Consider the following 12,279-nt stretch of genomic DNA (forward strand, 5'->3'; position numbering starts at 1 on the left):
CTCCCTTTTATAAAGCACAGCAGCTTAAAATGAGAAATGATTGGGAAACTGTGTTCACAGCAGATTTTGCCAATGTGCCAGAATAAATGTTAGAGAAGCTTTGAAATCCAGTAATACTAGAATAACTAAAAGTTCTGTTACCCACAAGTGGCAAAGATGTTCCAAAAACAACTATCCAAAGAGTTCTCTTTTGTTTCTGTGCAAATAACTTAGGAAAATTGCAACTAGTAGATGAAGTTCTTCATTGAATCATTTGTTTGTTCCCATCTTGGCTTTTGTTTGGAGGGCATCTCCACAAAATTATGAGGCAAAAATTCATGAAGACTTGAGTATTGACACATTTAGTATACATAAACCACATAGGCATACTTTATGGTTGCATGTTATAACTGCAATAATCTTGTGTTAGCTTGGTTTACACATGGCTTTTCATGGAGAACACAACATATCTATCTAGAAATATTAAATGGTAAATTAGCAACTATCTGTGAGTGAATTTGTCAATCAGCTCTGATCAATGCAGTTTCACAGTGATACTAGCAGTCATAAACATACTGTAATCTACAAACTCATCTTAAAGAGAAGTCTCTTAACTTTTGCTCTGAGACACAAAAGTTATGTGAGAAAGAAACATGAAATGCCTTAGGAAGAACAGTGCAATACAAAGCAGTCAATGCTTCGGCCACTATGCAGACAGCAGTAAGATTACCCCCCAGCCTGCCATGCAGATTTTCTGCCTCGGCACAGGTCTGTGACACTATGTCAATCCAATGAGTCAATTATACACTATAGTGAAGCTAATGCACAATCACTCCCATTAAAAAATAAAAATAACAGCATGCAAAAGTGATTCTTCCTGAACCCATGAATGAAAGATCAAGAGGAATTGACAGAGATGCACAACTGAATGGGAAAAGGGGGCATCTGAACTAGAGCATCTTCCCCTGAGCAGAAGAAAGGAACAACCTACTGAGCTGCCATCATCCAGAGCTTAAGCAATTAGTCATCTTTCCCTTTTATTGCAATTTTTTTTAAAAAAAATGTTATTGTGTAATGGTCTTTTGTGAACTGCCTTGCAAAGTCTGCCTGAAAAGCAGCATATAAACACCTGAAATAAAATAAATAAATAATAAAAAAAAGTATCTGTGCAAATACACCAAAGCCATTCGGAACTTTTAAGACTTTATTCACCCCCCCAACCTCTGGTGCACCCCTTATCTATGTAATTTGCTGAGCCCCTTCTTCAATAAGAGTTTGATTTTATACAGCCAAGTTGAACAATGCTCTGAGGCTCTAAGTGCCCACCTCTTTTATCCCAAAGGATAAAAAACACACAATATAGACAAGGTGAGAAGTGTAGTAGCATCAATATCTTACCAGACCAGTTACTAAACAACCTTACTCAAGATCTTCACATCTATATCACACCAAAACACTTTTTTGAAACTCAAGAGTTTGAAGAAGCACCTTATATCATGTACAGCTTGTTTTGTTCTTTGCATCTTTCAGGATTCTAAACATCACCTTAGCTTCAGAATAAGCTTGCAGAAACCACAGCACACCAATTACTTGGCATTCAACAGGTAACATCTTCATATTTACAATATGAGGGAGAAAGCTCAGGCAAGAAAAAGGAACAGCTAGAGAGCTTTCTGGCATCACCATTAACCATATAGAATGTTCATGCCAAAACTGCTTTTGCAAACTTATCTATAGACGGTGATGTGTGTTTTCCAGGAAACTGGATAATGTTCACTTTGCATTGTAGAATTTTCAGTTTGCATCCAAAAATTATCTGATAACCTGGAGCACAATCTAATTTACCATGATTATTATACTTGTATCTAGTAAACAAAGCTAAAAACTCTGAAACTGCCAAGCTTGCCTAATATTTATTTGCAATTAGCATCCGTTCATTGTTACTAATCAACTTATGAAATGGGGAAAAAGCACTGAAAAAATTTCCATCCCACATCACTGATTGTAAGAAGATACCATAACTATGATTGGCATTGATAGGCAACAGATGTTGAAAGAGAGTTGTGACAGTGAAATTTCTGGTGGAACCCAGATTTAAAGTCAGGGCTGTTTGCTCCAGGTTCAAATGGTCCATTGGCTTTAACACATATCTCTACAGTAGAATTCCCTAGCACTGGATTTCTATGTGTGCTGCTGCTGCACATTTTCATTTAAGCCCCTCAAACATACAAGCCAGGGATGAAGAACCCTTGGCCCTCCACATGATGATAGATTCCAATTCCCACCAGTCCCAGGCAGCATGGCCAACTGCTAGGGGTGCCGGAAGCAACAACTGGAGAGCGACAAATTCCCTGCCATTGATTCCAAGCTGCCAGCGTTTCAGGGCAAACTTAAAATATGTTTTGCATTTACAGTTTACATGACACTTCAACATGACTGTTACAGGCTATTTGCCAAGAAGAGATAAGGCGGAATGCATCAGCCTGTTTCTTAATTAAAAGCACAAGCTGTAGTCAAGGTTTGTTCTTGTCTACAACTAGTGGTTAGTGAGGAGTGAGCTTAATTAAATCTTTGCAATTCAGTAATACTGGAAGAACTAAAAGTTATTCTAAGATAGCTAATAATTAAAAGCAAAAATGTGAGCACCCTTCAGGTATCTATTTGTGTATTTTTATTCTTTTTTTTTTGGTAACAGGAGGCACCATTTGGATTTTTTTCCTTTGGCATCATGAGCATGGCCAATCTCAGTTCCTTCTGGATCGATTTGCTGCATATGTGAACCACCAGGTAAAATTATTCTGGATTCCAGATGCATCAGTATGTCCTGTGAAGTTGTTGTAGCCTAATTAAAACCCCTCACCCACATCTGTTTCCTTGCAAAATGTAAGTGCTTCTCCCTAACCAGAGCAGCAGCACCTCCACACCCAGCCCCAAATCACATATACTGATCAACAGACATCTAGGAATGGACCATCACCTGCTCCACACATGTGAAAATGCCTTTCTAAAATAAGGTATCTGGCTGTCACTCAGCTCTGCACATGCTTCACATTAAACTCAGAAAATGCACAACCTTCGACCTAGAAGCTAAATCTCCCATCTGATAGAAAACATCATTTGTACTTCTTCAAATAATATTTATGTTAGTTTAAACTAAGTAAGGATTGGGATTTCATTCTTCACCAACAAAAATTTTAAAAATCAATCTTTTCACTGATCACACAGCAGTTGCTGTTTTTATGCCAAATTTTCAAATACTTTTACTATTTACTACTTTTACAGCGGAGAAAGCAACTTAGAAATGCCTGTTCTGAAATTTGATTATGGAGAATGAACATCAGTTTCCACTTAGACATATCCGGCTCCACTTACCTGGGCAAGGCCTGGGGGAGCGGGGCTCAATTGCGGCTGAGGCGAAGTGACGCGCGACGTGCTGCATGGAGGGGGCGGAGCGTTAAGGGCTTATTTAAGCCGGCGCCGCCCCCTCCTCCTTCCTCTTGGCTCACGACGCTGGCAGGAGACAGAGCAGCGCGGGACAAGTGTTGGTGGTGGTCATTTTCTTTTGGCCGCATGGTCGGCGCCATTTTGGGCGCTGAGTGTTAGAGGCCTTTTGGGCCTGGGAGGCTCAATTAGGCTAGCGGCAGCAGTGAACAGGCTGGGCCGTGCCTGGGCTTGCGAGGCTTGGAAGGCCCGTTTTCCTTCTGCCGCTGCCTGGTCCTGCTGGGTGGCGCTGGGGCCTGCTCCACAGCGGCGGAGGCACACAGGCAGCACTGGGAAGGCGCCTGAGCATTAGGGGTGACAAGTGCTGCTCGGCTCTAACTTAGAAGGCTAGGCCTGATAGGGTGCCTTCCTCCCCCCCCCCAACAGTTCCATAAGCATTTCCATATTGCAAGCCAAGCTTGTCAGGGAGCCCGCTTGCCATATACACAGTTACAGAATAATTATTAGTTTAAAATAGTGGAAAATAATTAGACTATTTCTTATATTTGGGAGGTTGCTGGCCATACTGCTGTGGGTGGAGCCTTCGATCCTGGTGACATATTGGGTGGGATTTATAATGCCTCCAAAAAAAGGCATAGGGGGCCCAAAAGGGAAAGGGAGAGCCAACAGGCCTCCACCCAAGCGCCCTCCCCCGGTTGCACAGTCATCTGATGATGAGGAAGCGCCACCTTGGGCGGCTATTATGGCGCGGTTGGACTTACTCGAGAGCCAGAGGATCAGCTTACACGGGCAGGATAATGTCCAGCTGGCTGTGATAAGGGCGATGCCTGTGACGCAAGGAATGGCAGCAGTTCCTGCGGCCAGACCTAGGACCAGCAGGGCCAGGAGGCAGGGCAAAAGCTCATCCAGTCAGATGGCGGGTACTGATACTAACGTGGCTGCATTAATTTTAGCTAATTTTAGCTTGCTTGGATGTGCTGGAGTCTGGACCCAGTCATGCTTCTGCTCCAGTGGTGAGGGTGGATCCCTCCCCAGCCCCTCCAAGCGGGTCAGCCCCAGCTGCAGCATCGGAAACACAAGCATCCGGTGTCACGCAGCCCCTCTCTGCAGAGACACAGCCCTCGGAAACACCTCGGCAGCTGACGGGGACAGGTGAGTCACCCGCACCCATTCAAGACAGGGGGTGGTCCACACAGGGGTGGCCTCAGTGGGCTTCACAGCAAGCAGGAATACCATACACTCCCGGTGGCTCTATGCCACATGTCGGACAAGGGATGACTGACACCCAAGGGGGTCAGCCAACTACATTGCAGATGGCTTGCCACCAGGTTTGGCAACATGCTGGGGGAGAGGCATCGGCTACGGCTGCCCACTCCAGTAATGGGGCTGTTCAGCCTCCCACTCCTGCACTGGAGCTACAGGCCGCTAGCCCGGCTCCTGCAGCGGTCATGGACCCACTAGGTCCGATCGCTGCTGGAGCCATCCCATTTGGTGCAGCTTCTTCTTCCTTGGGATTCCACCTTCTCCCCGCGACCAAAGAGAGGATCTGGTGTGGGGAATATGTGGACCTGTTCACTCTGCTTTACAGAGAGCAGCCCAGGAGAGACAGGGACAAGGATGGGGAAGTGGAGCCTGAGCGGCCTAAACGCAAGAAGGTAGAGCGAACATGGCATAATTGGTTGCCAGCTTACCTTATTTACGCAGGAGTGGTGATGGATAAATTGCCCTTGAGAGGCCCCCTCCTGCTGAAGTATCTGGACATCATATACCAGGCCTATACTGAGTTTTCCGGCCTTGCTTGGTTGTCTTACGAGGAGGCCTTCCGTATGCGGGTGGCCTTCGGTAAGACCCTCCCCTGGGACAAAAAAGAACCAGAGCTGTGGCTGCAGTTTATGACTGCAGCCCGTGCCATGCCTGGAGACAGGGCTGATAGTGGGCACATACTCAGCAGACAGTCAGCCGTTACCCTGCCCCGCAGTAATGCGGGGCAAGGGGTTCAACCATGGCTGTTCTGCTGGGAATTTAATTCCCGTGGATCCTGCACCCGCACCCCATGCTGTTTCCGGCATGAATGTTCTATATGTGGGGCAGCGCACTCATGTTCAGTCTGCCCTCGGGGTAGACCCTTTAGGGGAGGGGCAAGGATTATCAGGGAAGCCGGAAACATCTGCCTATGGGAGGGGCTCAAGGAAAAGGGCCCCTCCCCAATTAAATTAGACATGTTAAAGCGCCTCCTGGATGGTTATCCAAACCAGGGGGCCGCACGTTTTTTGTTGGAAGGATTTTCCTTAGGCTTCCAGATTCCCTACACTGGACCTCGTTCAGCCTTTTGGTCTCGCAACTTCCGATCCACGGTGGGACAGGAGGACCTAGTACAACACAAAATAGACAAAGAGGTGCAGGCGGGACAAGTCCTCAGCCCATTCCAGTCTCCTCCTATCCCGAACCTCAGAGTGTCTCCCCTGGGTATTGTGCCCAAGAAGGCAGCCGGTGAATTTAGGCTCATTCACCACTTGTCCTACCCTTGAGGGCTGTCTGTTAATGACTTCATTCCAGATAATTTGTGTTCTGTCCACTACACGTCCCTGGACACGGCGGTGCGCATGGTGCGTTCCTGTGGTAAGGGGGCATTTATGGGAAAGTGTGATATCAAGTCCGCCTTCCATCTACTGCCAGTTCACCCAGCAGACTTTGAGCTACTGGGCTTTGCTTTTTCGGGCCATTTCTATGTAGACAGGGCCCTGCCCATGGGGTGCTCAATTTCTTGCACTGTGTTTGAACGCTTCAGCTCTTTCTTGGAGTGGGCTGTCAGGGGATGGGGGGGTCTTGCACACGGTGGTACACTGTCTGGATGACTTTCTCTTTGCGGGTAGGGCAAACGCTGGTGAATCCCAACATTTAATGGCCCAATTTAGTGAGTTAACTGTTGCGTAGCGTGTTAATGCCGAAGCTGAATGCCCGGTGTCCAGTGTACCCTTATGATCACAGCTGAACAGAATAAAGACGGACCACAGCGAGTCATGTAGAAAGGATCTTTACTGTTTCTTTAGGCAAAGTACTCAATGATTCAACTCTCTTACTTCTATCAACACCCCCCACACCTTGCAGTTTCTTTTTCCAAGGCTTTATACACACGGTTCGCTCTGTGCCAGCTGCAGCTTCTCCTGTGAGCTGTCCTTGAGCTGCTGCACATGTTAACCCTTTCCTGTCTTTCTGGAAAAGCTAGAATACTACACTGTCCAGTAGCCTACAGTTCCCACCTTTTCCATAAAGACATATCATTACACGTTTGTTCATGTTACATAATGCACTTTCAATGGTATGGTCTTATACAGTCAAAATACACAGTTTCTTCTGTCATTTGCTGCTTACTCCTTTCTGGAGTCCCTTTGTACCCCTTTGTGTCTTGGGCTTGTAGAGCACTAACATGAAACCTTTCTGGTGGTTTTCCTATGTTTGCTCTTTCAGACCTTCTTAACGTTATCAGGGGCTCTAATACTTGTTCACTGTTTGCATTCGGACTATCAGGAGGTTGTTCTTCTTCCTCCTGCTTTATCCCTGTCTCTTTCTCCCCTTCGATGGTTTCGTTGTTGCTATGTGAGTTTTCCAGTTCTACATATACTGTATCATCCCCTTCTTGTTCCTGCACTTGGACACTTCTACTGAGCACAACCCTTCTTTGCTTTGGTAGCCAGACTCGATAATAAGCATTCTGGAACACCAGCATGTATCCCCTCTCTGCTCTGGGAGCCAGTTTCCCTTTTCGTTTACCTTTGGGAACGTGCACCCAGCACTTTGCGCCAAACCTCACAATGTGTAGTAGTCTGGGTTTCCTGCCATGTAGTCGTTCATATGGGGACATTAGTATTGTACTGTGAAACAGCCTGTTCTGTATGTAATTGGCGTATAACACACACTTCCTCCAAAACGCCTTTGGGAGATCAGAATCCGTTAACATGGCTCTCATCGCATCCTGCAGGGTTCTATTTTTTCTCTCTGCTATTCCGTTTTGAAACAGAGAAAATTGAGCCATTAACACATGTTCTATCCCTTTCTGTAACAGATACTGCTCAAACGATTTACCAGTGAATTCCCCACCTTGGTCTGAGCGAATTTGACGGATGTGCGTGTTATGTTGTACTTCGACTTTCTTTATGAACAGTTTCATTTTCCCTTCTGCTTCGTCTTTAGAGTTCAACAAATATACAGTACAAAACCTGGTACAGTCATCCACTATTACAAGGTAATATCGAGCTCCACCCTGCGACCTTTGAAACGGTCCTGCTAGGTCAACATGTATGGTTTGATATGGTTCGTGTGTGTCACTCTGCGCCTCTTTATGTATGGGAGCTACTGTGGCCTTAGTTTGGTTACATATTTCACAATCTACATGCTTGTTGCACTCCTTGAGTGTTACATCCTCGCTGTTATCTGGCGTCTTTTTAATTATGCCGAAATAAGCATGGGCTAGTTTCCTATGCCACAAGTGAACGCACCTTTCATGAGGTTTCTCATTCGTAATCATTGTTATACGTTCTGGGCTCTTGCTGTTAGCCTTGTGTGGTTTTACTTCGTCTCCCACCCACTTACTATCCCTTTTGGGTCTCAAAGTTACATAAAACAGTGAATTCTTTAAATAACCTTGTAAACGAACTCTATCCCCTTTTCTTATCGTACATATTCCATGTTCAAACATTACTCCATAACCCATGGAATTCAATTTTGTAACAGACAATATATGATTTTCCAATTCAGGTACATATAATACATCAGTCATTACGGTATTTAATTCACATAATTGTATGGTTCCCCTTCCCTGTACCTGTTTGTGCGTACCATCTGCAAGAACCACATCCTCTTTCGTGGGAATCATGGTTTTGAACAATGTTCTGTCTGTGATCATACTGTGGGTAGCCCCTGAGTCTACTACCCACTCAATATTGTCTCTTTTTCCACTGCTTTTGTCCTTGTATGTGTCGGAGCTCACTAGCTGTACTTGTGACGGCTTTCTTCCTCGCCCCCTTCGTCTCAACTCACAGTCCCTTTGTAGATGTCCATGTGAACCACAGATATAACATGCTTTTATCCCAAAAATCCTTGTACTCGTCTCGGTTCTTTCTGTTCTCCTTTCTTTTGTCTCAGATTCTCGGATTCTGTCCTCTGCTTCCTTTCGCCTCTCCCATTCTTGAATCAGCTTTCCCAATACGTATTGGACAGTCAGTGCTTCATCTGGCATGGCTTCCAAAGAACAGACCACCGGGTCCCAGGAAGTGTTCAACAAAGACAGAATGATATACACTTGTTGCAATTACGAGTCAACCACGTTCCTTTCCTGCAACTCAGCAAACAGTTTCTTTATTTCTAATAAATGTGCTGACATTTTTACGTCATCGGTTAGCCTCATTTGGTAGAGCTTTCTCGCTAAATGAATTTTACTACTGGCTGTTTTCCTTACATGCACCTCGTTCAGAGCAGTCCAAATAAGCCTTGATGTCGGCTTATCTTGTATGTGCAGTAACTGGGAATCATCTACTGCTAAGATTAGATACGACCTTGCCTTTTCTTCCAGTCGAATCCACTGCTCTGGTGGTGGAACGGATGGGGGTTCGTGTATCACCACTTGCCATAAATCCTCCTTTGTCAGAAATGCTTGCATTCTCAAACGCCAACTCAAGTAATTTGTTTCTGTCAGCTGTTCGAGAGGCATCCCGGCTGAAAGCGAAACTGCCATCCTTGCAGACAAGTTCTCCAGATACGTCCTCTCCAGCAGCCCTCCTCGACTCTGGTCGTAATCCAGTTAGGCACTCTTGTCTCACTCTGGGCACTCTGGGCCCATAACCCTTTTGCGTAGCGTGTTAATGCCGAAGCTGAATGCCCGGTGTCCAGCGTACCCTTATGATCACAGCCGAACAGAATAAAGACGGACCACAGCGAGTCATGTAGAAAGGATCTTTACTGTTTCTTTAGACAAAGTACTCAATGATTCAACTCTCTTACTTCTATCAACACCCCCCACACCTTGCAGTTTCTTTTTCCAAGGCTTTATACACACGGTTCGCTCTGTGCCAGCCGCAGCTTCTCCTGTGAACTGTCCTTGAGCTGCTGCACATGTTAACCCTTTCCTGTCTTTCTGGAAAAGCTAGAATACTACACTGTCAAGTAGCCTACATTAACCAAGGAGCTCGGCGTTCCCCTGGCCGTCGAGAAGACAGAAGGCCCCGCTCAGGTCTTGACATTTTTAGTTATTGAAATTGATGCAGTGGCCATGAGTTGCCGTCTTCCCATGGATAAAATTAATCTTTTGCGCCTCAAGATCTGGGAGGTGGCCAGGGCTAGGAAAGTTTCCCTTTATACACTCCAGGAACTAGCAGGACACCTGAACTTTGCCTGCAGGGCCGTCGCACTGGGGCGGGCCTTCTTGAGACGCATATATGGTGGGGCTTTCACAACCTCGCCATAGATTCAGAGTTACGGCGGCTTTACAAGATGACCTAGCGGTATGGTCCTCCTTTTTGCAGGATTACAATGGTGTCTCCTTTTGGAGACAGGAGAGGCTCCTGGAGGCGGAGATGCAAGTTTGTTCTGACGCATCAGGGTCGTATGGATTTGGGGTAATATTTGGGTCTTCCCGGTGTAATGGACAATGGCCTCCAGCTTGGATTCAAGAAGGGCTGGATAAAGACCTGACCTTTCTTGAATTCTTCCCTATTGTGTTGGCTGTACATTTATGGGCAGAGAGGCTTCAAAACTCTACTGTCCATTTTTGGTGCGACAACGCAGCCACAGTCCATGTCATCAACTCCCTTACATCCAGGAACACCAGGGTTATAGGCCTTGTCCGGGCTTTTGTTCTCCAGTGCCTGCGTTTTAATGTTCTTTTTCGGGCACGGCATGTTCCTGGCATTGACAATAGTGTTGCTGATGCTCTGTCACGGAACCAGATGGACCGTTTCCGTCAGCTGGCGCCGCTGGCCAGGGCTCAGCCGGATGCCATGCCCCCTGCAATTTGGGAGACTGGAGAGCGGAGTAGGAGAGGGCCATAAGCCTATCTATTGCCCCCAGCACGCTAGCCAGCTATCAAAGAGCAGATAGGGCAATTGAAGAATTTTGGGCCAACAAGGGATACATACCCCAGTGGCCCATTCCGGTGCGTCATCTGCTGGAGTTCCTGGTAGACAGCAAGAGGAAGGGCCTATCCATCCGCGCCTTACAAGGTAAGCTGGCCGGACTTTCCTTCATGGCCAAGTCACGGGGTTTTCATGATCATTTGGCAGACTTTAGGATACTCCGTATGTTGGCAGGGTGGGCTAGGGAACACCTGGCTGTCCCTGATCAACGCCGTCCTATCTCACCAGAGCTTTTAGATGAGCTGACAGCCCAGTGGCCAGAAGTATGCTCCTCCAGCCACGAAGTACACCTATTTAGGGCAGTTTCCCTTACGTTTTTCTTTGGGGCATTTAGAATTAGTGAAGTAGTGGCTGGGTCTAAGCTGGACCATTCCCAACGTGCCCTTTTAATTTCGGATCTAGTTATGAAAATGAACGGCGCTTGCATTACCTTGCGTAAGTCCAAAACCGACCAGCGGGGTAAGGGGCGGACCATTGTCTTAGCCCCCTCCCCCTTCCCACGCGTTTGCCCGGTGCTGGCTTTGCAAGCCTTTCTAAAAGTTAGGGGAATAAGGAGTGGATATCTATTTATTCATGGAAACGGATCTCCCCTTACTAAATATCAATTCTGGGCACTTACTAAGATGGCCCTGCAAAGACTTGGAGTTGACCCATCTGAATTTGGGACCCACTCTTTTAGAATTGAAGCGGCCTCTACAGCGGCCGGGCTTCGGTTCTCACGAGCAAGGTTGCAGGCTGTTGGGAGATGGACTTCAGGGGCCTACAAGACTTATGTTCGCCCTTTGAAAGGGCCTGGTAATGCAGAAGCCTAATGATGTTGCCTTGTTTTGGCAGGTTGCTGGACGGGGACGGAGAGGATGCGCATCCTAATCTGTGGCCACAGCATGATTTTCTGGGTGGGCCGTAGGGCCGCGTCATCTCGGATGGGCTCGCAGCTGGGGCTCAGTCAACGAGCTACTGTGTAATAGCTTGGCCAGCAAGGGATGCGCTGGGATGGGCTCCTACCCGCCCTGTTCCAGCAAGGGTTAGTGCGTGAAGTTCCACACATTTTGGTCATTCACCTGGGAGGTAATGACCTGGGTTTACTTAAGGGCAGGGCCCTTACTGTTCAGGCATGTAAAGACATGCGTGTTATAAGGCGGCGTTGGCCTTCAGTTTGTCTGCTTTGGTCAGACATACTGCCACGCAGGGAGTGGCATGGTGTTTGGGACCCCAGGAGGATTGACTGGGCACGGAAGAGGGTCAACTGACAGATTCGGTTGGCTCTTCTTGGGGATGGTGGGTTGCCCATTCCCCATCCGCTTATACAGCATTCTAGGGCTGAACTGTACAGGGCCAATGGAATTCACCTGTCGGATACAGGGAACGACATATTTTTACAAGACCTGCAGAGTAGTCTGCTGGAAGTTCTTCTATGCAGTGGGGAAAAGGGGGACTAAATAGAGATTTGTCCCCCTTTTATGGCGGTAAAGTGTGGGAAGGGGAATAGGTCAAGACAGCTAGGTGACCCCCTTAGGCACCTTTGGAGGTGATTGGTGGTTTCGGAGGCCTGTCCTCAGGGTTTTACGGCCCAAGGGGAGGATATGGGCTGCTTTTGGGGCCATTCTTACCTCATCCACCCGAGAGTTCTACGGCCCCGGGGGGTTGGTGACGTGGGAAGGCCCCCCTACTCACCTACAAGGTGTGGCCGGGGCAAGGGGTAAGCAAAAGGGGCTTGCCCTTTGACCCAGCA

At 47.0% G+C, this 12,279-nt stretch overlaps 1 protein-coding gene across 4 annotated transcripts in view; it reads right to left on the minus strand.

Annotated features, from left to right (window-relative positions):
* Nucleotides 1-12,279, minus strand: part of ADAM22 (ADAM metallopeptidase domain 22) — a 181,234-nt gene that overhangs the window by 132,802 nt on the left and 36,153 nt on the right. The gene's annotated exons all lie outside the window — the stretch shown is intronic.

The sequence above is a fragment of the Rhineura floridana genome, chromosome 10 (assembly GCF_030035675.1).
Source record: "Rhineura floridana isolate rRhiFlo1 chromosome 10, rRhiFlo1.hap2, whole genome shotgun sequence".
Lineage (NCBI taxonomy): Eukaryota > Metazoa > Chordata > Lepidosauria > Squamata > Rhineuridae > Rhineura > Rhineura floridana.